Raw genomic sequence first — 10,620 nt, 5'->3', positions numbered from 1 at the left:
TTATTGGAACCTCCGGCCTGGTCAGAAGCACAGGTAAGCCTGGGCTTGCGACTGACATCTGAAGTGGGAGTGTGTGGGTGTGCTGTCTTGTAGGACTGAGTCCTCAGCCTGTGGGTTCTGATGCCGTCTCCAAGTAAAGAGTGTCAAAATTGAGTTAAATTCCTGGACACCCTGCTGGTATCTGAGAATTGCTTATTGGTGTGGGGAACCCTCCCTCCACACAATGAAACTGCGTCTCAGGACACCTAAAAGAAACAACCCACAGATTCTAAGCAGTTAATACAACTCCAGGACAGATGCAAAGAAAAGCCGTACTTATGCACGATGTAGTCAAAATGCTGAAACCGAAGAGAAAGACATTTAAAAGCAGAAGAAAAAAATACTCAGTACATACATCATGAAAAACAGTGAACTCCAGAAGACAACAGAAACATTTTTAAAATGTTGAAAGTGAAACAACAGTCAAATTAGCTACTAAAAATATCCTTCAAAACTGAAGTCAAAAACATTTTCAGACAAACTGGAACGACGTCCTTCAGGCTGCAGGCAAGTGATTCCAGGAGTAAGCCCCGACCCGCCGGGGGGGAACGAGCAGTGCCAGAGCAAGAGCAAAGACGTGCAAACATAGAAAAGACCTTAAAATAGATATTTTTGTCTTTTCGTTTCCCTGCGTTCCCTCCTTTGCTTTCTCTCCCGGTGCAGACGCTTTGGCCCTGGAGGGGGAGAGGGAGCCAGGGGGGAGGGAGTGCCGCAGACTCGGAGGGAGTCTGCGGGGGCAGAATGCCTCAGAGTTCCAGAAAGTGGCATGGCCGGGGGCAGGGTGTCAAACAGACACAGTAGTGGGGTGTCCTGGTGACCGAGGAAGTGGGAGAAAGACGAAAGGATGTCACGCAGAGGCTCTGGTGGCAGAGAAAGCGGCAGTAGAGGGAGGAGGGTGCAGAGGTAGGAAGGGGAGGTGTTGCACAGAGTGGCTGGGAGATCGGCCGTGGGGAACAAATACGTTAACTGGTCGAGCAAATAAATATGCGGAGGCTAATTTGCCCGGTTTCTCACTGTCTGAGAAGAGACCTACAAACATGGACAGGTGGAGGGCTAGAAAGAACAAAAGAATGCTGGTTAGAATTGGAAACATGAAACAAACTCATAATATATAGTCTATAATATACCCAAGTAGTCCTAGAAATAGTTATAAATGTGCGTGTGCAAAAATTTCCTGTCTCTGTCTCCTGGAAGGGCTTAGGAGCAATGCCAACCTCATAGCAAAAGCCCCAGATCTTGGTCTCTAAGTGCTATTCCTTACCAAAAAGAGTCAGGGTTTCTTGGAGAAACAGCTGATTCCAGAGCTGGAACAGAGAATGTATAATACAAAGAAGGATATAGAAGATCTAATAACACTGTCAACCCTTTTGATATTTACTTCACCCAACGAAAGCAGAATACACATTCTTTTCAAGTGTATATGCAACGGTCATCAAGACAGCACCTGCTGGCTCATGAAATAAGTCTCAATGAATTTCAAAGGATAAAAAAAAAACAAATTAGAAATATCAAGAATGAAAGGGAGAATATAATTATAGATCCTACAGACATTAAAAGCTTAATAGAGAAAATTATAAGAAACTGCCGATCAATTTGAAAACTTGGATGAAATACATAAATTCCTGGAAAAAAATAAGATTTATAAAAACCAACATAAGATAAAATTAAAAAGCAAAACATCTTTACATTGTTAAAGAGATTGAATATTTAATAGAAAATCTTTCCATAAATAAAACTCCAGGCTCAGGTGAAATTCTATCAAGCATTCAAGGAAGAAATTATACTCCTTTACACAAACTCTGAGAAAAAATAGTGGAGAGAGTACTTCCCAACTCATTTTGTGAGGCCAACATAATACTGACACCAAACCTGGATAAATATTACGAGAAAAATTATCATGAAATCTCTCATGAAAACAGACACAATGATCCTTACAAAATATTACCCAATAGAGTCTAGCAATATACAAGGAAATATATATATATATTTTTAAATCAGCACTACAACAAGGATAATACATCATGACCAATTGAACAAGGTTATTTCACCATTCGAAAATCAATCCGTCTCTCACTATATTAACAGAATACAGGAGAAAAGCCATATGATCATCAAATATATGCAAAAAAAGTATCTGACAAAATTCAACACGCATGCATAATAAAACTCCACAAACTAGGAAAATATGGGAATTTAATCTGATAAGTGCATCTACTGAAGTAACTACAATTAATATATAAATAGCAAAAGGACGAATTCTTCCCCTCTAAAATTGGGAATGAGGCCAGAATATCCACTTTTACCATTTTAAATCATTACTTAAGTCCTAGCCAGTAGAATGTCAAGAAGAATAAACAGGCATGCAATTTGTAAAGGAAGAAGTACAACTAACTGTTGAATTCACAGACCTGAGTGTGTGTGCTGAAAACCTTATAAAATCTAAATAAAGACTGTAGTTGAATTTAGCAAAATCATAGGATATTAAATCAATAAACAAAAATCAATTTTTCTCTACTAGCAATGAAAAACCAAAAAATGAAATTTTAGAAATACCATTTAAAATAGCACTAAAGTAACAAATACATTGGAAATGGATCCACATATGTGTCTCAGTTTCCTCATCCTAAGTGAAGATCATAGCAGTCCCTCCCTCAGATAGTTGTTGTTAGGGTTAAATGGATAGTTATATTTAAATACTTAGAATACTTCCAGGTAGGTCAAGTGTCCTGTGTAAATATTAACCCAAATCTCACTGTGCACATCAGTTATAAGGTAAATGGAAGATGTAATATGGATTTTTTAAAACTGACACTTAATGTGAAATCTCTTCCTCTGCCACAGAGAGAGAATCTGTGACTTATTGAATATGTGACACTGTGTTAACACATTTGTTAAAATTTCGAATCTTGACCCAGGAGTCTGATATCATGGTACTGAGTGAGTTGTTCCAGTAGGGGGAGCTCTGACCAAGAGTTTGAAAAGCGCAACCCCCCGCTGCCTCTGCGTAGGGGATACAGACCTTCGGTAACCTGCAGTTTAGTCCTTCCTCTGCTCCCTGTGCTGTGTTAGTGAAATAAAATGCTGCTACAAAAATTTTTTTTTTCCCTGAGAAGCAGTATATTGGAATAAATTGACTTAGAATTCAGACTTAATTCCTACCAGAGAAATGATGCATTTTCCTTGTATTGACAAGAAAAAAAAAGTAATTTTCTACTTATAAACATTCACATTTGGGGATTACAAAGACTATATATATTTTTTCCTTCTTTTGAGAGCACTGTATACAAAGGCTTTCTTGGCCTCAGACGTCAAATTTACTATTATGCTTCCATACTTCCTTTACTATTAACAAAAAGACAAAGCTCACACACGGACTCTGAAGAGCTGGGGCTTCACAAGCTGGAGGCATTTTTGTTGTTGAATTTTCATTTTTATTAAATTCAAAATATTTGTCCAATATATATTTTCACTTGTTCTTAACCTACATAGTCTTTAGAAGTGCAATGTTTTTGGTTTTGGGTTTTTTGGGTTTTTTTTTTTTTGAGGTACATTTGACAATGAAGAATTGTATATATTTTAGGTATATGATTTGATTGATATACACTGTGAAATAATCACATTTGAGCTAATTAACATACCCATCTCTTCAGATAGTTGCCACTTTAGCAAAAGCCATTGTATATAAGTTTAATCACAGGGAAAAGAGTATTTTATACTAAAATTTATGTTTTCCTAACCAACCTCAATATCCTAATATGTAGACTACATATGTAGCTTTGTTCCCAAAGGTCATTGTGTGGTACCAGTATTATAAGTTTTTACATGGTTGTTGTTTATCTCATAGTTGCCCTTGAAGAGCTTGATTTCAAATCAAGTCAACTGAAGGGGACATGTCTCACTAATTTCAGGTTGCTAGGCAACTAGTCTACTTCTCCATAGCATCTCTTCTATTGTTCAGGAGATGTGAGAAGGTTAGCAGAAAATATGTACCATTTAAGACATATTTTTTAATAAAATCATTTTTAGGAAAACTATCCAACCTGTGTTGTCTTATTTCTCCAAGCCAACTTCCTGTTCCACCTTTTAGTCTTATGTAGACAAATAAAATTAATATTTAGAATTCTTCTTTAGATAAATGAATGAATGTCAATATATCTTTTCTTTCTTGTCCTCTGAAAATTTTCAAATAAAATTTAAGTTTTTCTTCAAACTCATATCAAAACCAAATATTTTTCATAATGTCGTACCAATTGATATTCATCGTTATCACTGTATGTGGTTAGGTTTGCAAGCCCAGAACTCCAGAAGATGATGATTTCCTGTAAGGTATCTTGCCTGTAATTATATACACTTAATTTACAATGATTACTTTGGTACATGATATGAAAACCATTTACAAATATGGATTTTTCATCTCATATAGTTTTACTTCTTTAAATTATAACTAAAGTTATAATTTAAATCCTAAAGATAGTACTCATCATTAATATTACTAAGTATAGAATCCTTAACTTCATTAATCACTTTATTTAAAAGATCAGAGAATAGCAAGACAAAACTAGTCCAATCACCTTTCCAAGCTGAACCTTCTCTATCAATCTCACATACCTGCCAACTAGCTACCCAATATATTTATTCTTAAATACCTTGTTATTCCTTTACTTAAAAATATCCAGAGGTAATTAGTTAGTGTGAATGCTTTCCACAAATGTTCAGTGTTACTTTTATTCCAAACTATTATAGCTTTCACAGGAATACCTAATTTATTCATCTATCATCCATCTATCCATTGATTTATTTATTTACTCATTCGATGTCATTATACATTTAATCACTACTCACCACTGTTCTAGGCACTAGAGATGAGTATATAATCAAACATGAGATTTGTTCTTTTTTCTCTTAAGGTCAAAAATTTTTCAGATGCCTACTTAGAGCCTCAACACTTCAAGATGTTAACATTATCTGCAGGTTTTTAGAGGCTTCACAAAATAAAATGTATTTTGCACTCCATTAGCAGTCACACATAGGTATTTCTTGTTGGTGGTCGGCTCTCCATCATAAATGATTCAGAAATCCAGGCCCTTTCTGTTTTGTGGCTTTGTTCTCTTGGGCAAAATCTCAAGATTTTGCATCTTGCTGCCAGCCAGGGGAAGAGGTAGCATGGAGAAGCACACCATTTCTTCACTGCCTTGGCCAGAAGTGACATACATTGCTTCTTATTACGTTCCACTGGCAACCATCAGTCATATGGCCTTGCCAGGAGCAAGGCTAGGGGGTGGGGTTGGTTTGGGGTTGGGGGGCACTAGGAAATGTCATTCTGGGCTAGGCCAAGACTTCCTAGCTACAACTCTTATCGTATGGAAAGGCTTTTGATGGACAAGTAGCCATCTCTGCTACAATATCCCAAACCTGCATAATTTTGAGTAAGCTTACTTCAGTGTAGGTAAATCAGTGCTGGGACTCATCTCTTCTGTAGTCTGATACTTAAATATCTAAGTCTTTCAGAGATTTTCTTCCTCTGTCTAGTTTTTTATATTAACAAAAATTATTGAGTATATCCAGTAAGTGATTCTCTTTGGAGCAATGCTTAAGTATACAGGCATGACTTGGTATTTGTATCCATTAGTCCTATTGGTGAACATCTAGGGAGATTGTTCAGCCAGTAGGAGGAAAACCAACCTAAAATTGCTCAAGCAAGAAAGGGATTTATCATCTCAGAGAACGAGAAGTTCCAAAATAGTGAAAATGCATATAATACATACCAGGATTGGGTCTTCAGTGGGTCAAAGTGGCCTCACAGGCCAGTTCTCTTGTCCCCACTGTCCTTCCTGTGTGGGCTGGCTCCTCTCTGGTCACAAGATGGCAGCAGCAGCCCCAGCCACCTCAGCCTCACTCTATGGAGCAGCCCTCAGACTTTCTCGAGACGTTTTCCCTTCACTCTTTTAAAAATTAAGGACCTCAATGCCCCCAAAGAGCTTTTTAAAACAATAACGTAGGTAATGCCTATTGATATTTACCATTTTATAACTTAAAACTGAGAAAATTTTAAAGTGTTTATTAATTCATTTATAAGAATAAACCTTTATGGGTTAACATAAATCACACATTTTCATGAAAAACTACATTTTCTAAAATAAAACATTGTAGTGAGAGGAGTAGCATCATTTTACATTTTTTATACATCTCTGTAAATGTCTGGCTTACTAGAGAAGACGTGGGCTCTCATATCTGCTTCTGAATTCAGTCTGCTGTGGTTTCGCACGTCATGTAACCTCTGGAAAAGACCAGAGTCCTTCAATCAGAATCATTCATCAGAGTCATTCATGAGAGAATGACAGTGAAAGACGCAAGTGACATCTTAGTATTATTATTAAAACAGACCCCAAAGATCCCTTGAAAAGGGGATCCTTGTGTTTCCTTGTAAGAGCCAAGAAGCTGTTTCTAGAAGCCTTCACCAGCAGATGACCCTCATGTTCAGCTGACCAGAATGAGATCACTAGACTATTTCTAAGGAAAGAGCAGAACTGGCAGGATTGGCTTCTGCCAACGATTCTTTCATATGCATCAGAACCACCTGTAGAGTGTGTTAAAACTCACTCAGCCCTCAACACCAGGGTCTCTGATTCAGGAAGTTTGGGGCGGAGCCTGAAAATGTGCGTTTCTGGCAATTCCCAGGTGCTGCTGCTGCTATGAGAACCACTGGGTCGGACCAGTCGGGGGTGGGAGTCGCCAGGCTTCCCGGAACACACACCGGTGTGAAGACACGGACAGCTTAATAAATTAGGGTTCACCAGCAAGCAAGAGGGGAGAATGGCTGTTGGTACAACTGTGTTTGCTTTGCTTATATGCTTAGAAAATTTATAGTAGATGCCTCCAAAATAGAGAATACTTGAGCACTGGTGCCGTTAGTGACTTTTTTTACTAGTTATCAAGTGTATCTTGGTTTCATGGTCAAGGGAAGAAAAGGGCGGGCGAGGGTGAGGGACAGAAAAGGAAAGGATGGGGTAGAGACAGAAACTTAATTTTAAAATGCCCTGCCGTTTTCTCTTCCTCTACAGCCTACCCGGCTTAAGAAAGGTAAATTGGATGAATTTGATATGGAGAAAGTCAATGTAACTGGGGAGGTCTACCCCTTGCAAACTCATTTTGCTATTTTGTATTTTAAGACGTGTAGTGAGGTCTAAAGCTGCACATAGCCAAGCCGAATGCCCCTTGCAGTTAAACTTGTTCTTCACGTTCACACGGCCTAGTAAGATGAAATATTCCTCGTGGTGGGTTGGTATAAATATTCCGAACTATAGAGAAGCCACAGGTTAGGAAAATGCCCTATATCGTTCTTTCCGTTAATGATTTCATTGAAAAGCCTATAGAATTCAGAAGAAGGATCAGAGACCAATACTGCTTCTGCATTTTACAGACCGAGGAGTGGAGACCAGAGAGATGGCGTGATGTGCCCGCGCTCATCAGTCACCAAGCGGTGGTCCAGATGACAGCCGGGCCTTGCGACCATGTCTGTTCCTCAGTCCTGACTAGTTTTGCCATGCGGTGGCTAAAACAAAGGTAAGATATAACAAACAGGTTATATATGAATAACAGATAAGCCCAAGTGGTAAAGGTCTTGCTGTTGGGTGAAGTCAGTTTCCCTGTGTGATGCTCCAGCTCCCAGCCTCACACCCTAACCGCCTTTGGTCCCTAACACTGCATCCCTCGGCTCCCAGCTCCAGGGCTCTCATTCCTGGCAGCCTCCCAGAGGGCAGCCGGTCCCTCCCCCACCAGGTGTGCGTCCAAACTGGCTCCAGCACAGCCCCGGGAGGTCCATGCCGGCTTCCCCGGACCTGCCCAGATGCGGGCCACAGATTCTATCTGCTCCGCTCTCTCAGGGCCCCCGTCAGTTGCCTCCCAGCCTTGGGCCAGCATCCTTAGTGCTGAACCTCAAAGGAACTGGCGAGGGCCACTGATCTGGTTTAGGAGACCAGTTCTGCATATCGCAAGGAGAGGCAGGTTTAGGACATTGCAGAAAAGCAAAGCTTGCCCCAGATGACGGTGTCTGCCTGCCTTAGCAGTTGCTTCACTGAGGCCATTTTCAGTATCTTTTGGGAGGCCACCGACTACTCTGCTTAAAGAAAAAATTATGCCCACATTTTCCTACTCAGACGGGGTCTGGTTGTAACTCACAGTTGCCTGAAAGACACCTCAGCAGAGAAGGGGGTGGGAGGGAGGAGAATGACACCTCAACTGGGGGGCCACGTGTGGCAGCCTGCTCACCTCTTCTCCTCGTGGGGGGAAGAAGACAGTTATAAAAATGCACTCTTTGGTAAAAGCCATTTTCTGACCAGCCCCAGGTGCAGGCCACAGATTCCATCCGCTCTGCTCTTCAGGCCTCCGAAGGGAAGGCTCCGAGACAGCAGAGCAGATGTTTCCCAACTTTCTCCTTTCCCGAGTGGGCTGGCCCTAGACACCTGGGGCAGGTGTTCTCCTCACTCAGGAGGCGCTCAGCGGGATGGGGTGGAGGGGGTAGTTAGCGGAGGAGGGGTCTAGGCTTTATGATGGAGAGGTGAGGAGGGCCCTGCATTGCTCTCCAAGTGTCCAGCCCAGCTCTCCAGCCAAAACGCAGAGGCCCGGTGGGCTCAAGGCTACCGCTTCCCTGATGGCCCACCCCGTTACAAGGCTCTTCCTTATCTGATCCAAATCCCCCTCCCGTAAACCCATGATCACCATTTCTTGATATGGGCAGCGCTTGGTCCAAAGTAGCAGCTCGATAAATAATTAAAAGGGATAGTATGCCCACATGGTCATATTCCCCTGCAGAGGCTTTGTCTCTTTCCAGGTTAAGCCTTCCTTCTCTCTTGAACGGCTATTTATCAAACTGCGTAACATTATAATACAGCTTCCAGACGCCTTACCAGCCCCGTCAGCCTTCATAGGTTGTACTGCAACTTATCAATGTCTTTCTTAAAACGTGCCTGTGGTAGGGTCCAGAATTGAGAGAAACAGTTGGATGCGGCTGGCTATGCAGAGAGAGCACAGCGGACCACGGGCGCATCCTCCTTATTCTGCGTGCTGTCTTTCTGTAATAAGGCCTAAGCTGGCACTAGCATCTTTGGCTCTTGGGATCTCTTGAAAAACAAAAGGCTTGCACGTTATTTTTCAAAAGCTCCAGGTCCTTTGCCATGGACACCGTCCATATCCCTATATCCAAGATCCAGTTTCCCAACCCCTGTGCTGAATTTCTTGGTGGCTGAAGAGCTTGAGTCAGCAGAAACTTTGGTTTCTGAATTCTGTCGTGGCCAGGAAGGAGGGGAGATGTGACCAGGGGTGCTGGGTGACAGGGAGGGGGGAAAGGGGCCTTGAGAGAAGCGCTTCTGGATCTTCGGTATCTGGATGTCTTAGAGTAACACGATGGAGAGAGAAGGGCACAGAGCCCAAACCAGGCACTGGGCTGTGATTTCTGACCCTTTGTGCCTTCAGGTCCAGCCTTAAGAGTAGCACAGTGGTACCAAGCCACGGTGTTAGCCCCAAACTCCTTCACAGGTGCACAGCCAAATGTGGATGAGTGTAAAATATTTACATCACAACCTAATTGTCATACTGTTACCAAGATGCCTATCATATCTGGTTTGAGCTCTGAGCTCACCGTGTGACCCAAGGCAAGGCAGATGTAAGGACAGTATAATTTTCAAAGAAAGGTCACATATCTCTCAGAATACAATTTGAAAGCTTGATCAGGGTAGTAAGATATTTGTCTCAAACTTGAACCTAGAACTAAAGGACAGCCAGTTAACAGAATCATAATCATGAATGAGAGACTTCTTTCAGTAATCACTATTTGACAATTATTGTGGATTGGTTTAATTTCTTCAAAAGTGTTGCCAAATTTTCTAATATTTAAAAGTATTTTAAACACAACAAAATGAGGATTGTTGGACGAGTGGGATTTTAGAGGCCAATGGGAGGGTCCCTGTGGCCAAATCTCCTTCCTAATGGCTCCCAGTTGCCTCAGATTACTAAATGAGAGGCACTCATTTTCATTCATAATTAGATTTTTAAAAAACTCTTAAAATGTAGATTCACAACAGATTTAATAGATTGCTATAAATGAGCCTTCAAGTTAAAATGTCTTAAGGAAACCATTTTCGTCCTCAAAAGGTAGAGAGAGAATAGGTCCCTAAGGGGAGAGGGTTGAGGGTAAGGTGAGGGGTGGGGGGAACCCACAGAAAGTCACAGGGAACAGAAAGAATGGTAAAAATAAGAACAAAGCACAGTGTTTGGCCCATGGTAGCATCTAATAAACCTGAGCTATTATTTTTGATTGAGTATCTATTATATATCAGGTACTATACATAAATTATTTCATTTAATTCTTTCAGCAGCCCTGTGAGGTAGATAGTATTTGAATGTATGGTTAAAGAAGCAGTGTTAGGCATCTTGTTCTTATTGTCACTTATTTTTAAGTGGTAGAAGCAGGACTTCAGTAAAGGCACTTATTCCAAAGGCTGTTCACACAACCACGGACACCGTGGGAAACCATGGAGCCAGATGTCACAAGAGTTGGCTGTACGTGTGCCCAAGAATGTTCCA

The 10,620-nt window shown here is 41.1% G+C and overlaps 1 long non-coding RNA gene across 1 annotated transcript in view; it reads right to left on the bottom strand.

Moving 5' to 3' along the window:
• Positions 1 to 6,104: 6,104 nt before the first annotated feature.
• LOC111729947 overlaps positions 6,105 to 10,620 on the bottom strand; it is a 6,484-nt gene continuing 1,968 nt past the window's right edge. The window contains exons 2-3 of the long non-coding RNA XR_002776488.1: positions 7,462 to 7,591; positions 6,105 to 6,316 (exon numbers count right to left, since the gene is read on the bottom strand). This is a non-coding gene — a long non-coding RNA (uncharacterized LOC111729947). The remainder of the gene's footprint in view (positions 6,317 to 7,461; positions 7,592 to 10,620) is intronic.

The sequence above is a fragment of the Pteropus vampyrus genome, unplaced genomic scaffold (assembly GCF_000151845.1).
Source record: "Pteropus vampyrus isolate Shadow unplaced genomic scaffold, Pvam_2.0 Scaffold292, whole genome shotgun sequence".
NCBI classification, from domain to species: domain Eukaryota; kingdom Metazoa; phylum Chordata; class Mammalia; order Chiroptera; family Pteropodidae; genus Pteropus; species Pteropus vampyrus.
Note: the sequence above shows the minus strand (reverse complement) of the source record. Positions and strands in the feature narration are given on the sequence as shown.